General features: G+C 37.9%; 1 non-coding gene across 1 annotated transcript; it reads right to left on the bottom strand.

The window, feature by feature from the left end:
* Positions 1–1,446: 1,446 nt before the first annotated feature.
* Positions 1,447–1,520, bottom strand: trnan-guu (transfer RNA asparagine (anticodon GUU)). The gene has a single exon. It is a non-coding gene; the product is annotated as a tRNA-Asn (tRNA).
* Between the last annotated feature and the right edge of the window lie 337 nt (positions 1,521–1,857).

Below are 1,857 nucleotides of genomic sequence, written 5' to 3'. Positions count from 1 at the left end.
GCAACAGCATCCTCTTCGTTGTCAACATAAGTACACATATTAGACACGCCTACACACACAACAGACGATCACGGTTTGTTTGAATATTCAAATATCCGAACGGACTCAGTATTCCATTACTTGTGTGCGTGTTCATTTTTCTTTGACCTTTTTTTGGGGGTGGCCTATTTTAACAATGAAAACGTTTTTTCTAAATTAAATGATCATTGAGACATTATACATACAGGGATATACCGTGACAATTGAAATTCTTATTTAATAAAACAACAGTTGAACTGTTGATTTTTGTTTTGATGACGGTGCATTGCGCTAGCGCATTTAGTCCTCCAGTCAACTCTGACAACCTATATTCTACACTTCAAATGCAATTACTGCAAGTACATAGCCAAGGCTCCACAACACCTGACCCAGACAATGCAAAACACTCTCCAGAAAAAGTCATTTCAAACAGAATCCATCAATCATGGTGAAAATCAGACTTCTCTTTCACCGTTTGCTGCTAGCCAAAAAACTACTGGAGGAATTGCAGCCTTTCCGTGTGGTATTCTGACTTGTCAAGTGTTATTTTTATCTGCGTTTTTTGAATGTCCACTATCCTGATAGCAGAAATAATGTCATATTATCCGCATTAGTGAAATCATTTCAAATGCCCATCCTAATAAACACGATACCACATTTTCTACAAACAAGTCCTGCGCACACTTTAAACAACGAGACAAAATACATTCATTTGTACCGTCGTTTCTCTTTGCTCATTTGAGCTTGTCTTGCCATAATATTGACTTGTCTTTACAATAGGGCTATCTTCTGTATTCCAACCCTACCTTGTCACAACACCAACTGATTGCTGAAACGCATTACGAAGGAAAGAAATTACACAAATTAACTTCTAAGGCACACACTGTTAATTGAAAGGCATTCCAGGTGAATGCTCATGAAGCTGGTTGAGAGAATGGCCAAGAGGTGCAAAGCTGTCATCAAGGCAAAGGGTGGCTACTTTGAAGAATCTCAAATATAAAAAAATGTTGATTTGTTTAAACACTTTTTTTGGTTACTACATGATTCCATATGTGTAATTTCATAGTTTTATGTCTTCACTATTATTCTACAATGTAGAAAATAGTCAAAATAAAAGAAAACCCTGAATGAGGAAGGTGTGTCCAAAACTATTGACTGGTACTGTAGTGTGTATGTATGTATATATATATATATTATTATATATTATAATCGATATGGAGTTTAGATATATGGTGAAGCTATTCAGCAACTGATGATCACAGGCATTTTACAAGATGTAAAATAATCATACTCCTCGTCTTTTACATTCAACAACTCACCAATCACGTCTAAAAACAGAATACAGACAAGTCAGTCACACATGGAATCAAATTTACTTACACACAGGAATGTCTTCTTACATCACGGCGCTCACAAATAGAAAACACTCGTCCCTGGGTGGGCTTGAACCACCAACCTTTAGATTAACAGTCTAACGCGCTAACCAATTGCGCCACAGAGACTAAGCTGCTAGGCAAGTGGACACCAGTGGAACAAGACCACGTTCATTTGATGGAAATCACTCCGCCGTTACATGGTTGCAAAAATTCTACCTATCTTATCCAGACAGGCAATATTCAGCTTTCAGTCATAATTGTATGGCAAAACAGAGGGGTAACATCCAGATCTGAACAGACGTATATACTACATGGTTTATCTTAAAGATATCTTTTATCTTTAAATGCTATCAAAACCAATGAAGGCCTACACCGGCCAAACCCGGACGACGCTGGCCAATTGTGCGCCGCCCTATGGACTCACAAATCACAGCCAGTTGTGATAGAGTCTGGATTCAAACCA

Source organism: Salvelinus sp. IW2-2015, unplaced genomic scaffold (assembly GCF_002910315.2).
Source record: "Salvelinus sp. IW2-2015 unplaced genomic scaffold, ASM291031v2 Un_scaffold2186, whole genome shotgun sequence".
NCBI classification, from domain to species: domain Eukaryota; kingdom Metazoa; phylum Chordata; class Actinopteri; order Salmoniformes; family Salmonidae; genus Salvelinus; species Salvelinus sp. IW2-2015.
The sequence above is the reverse complement of the archived record's forward strand: the minus strand, read 5'-3'. Positions and strand labels throughout refer to the sequence as shown.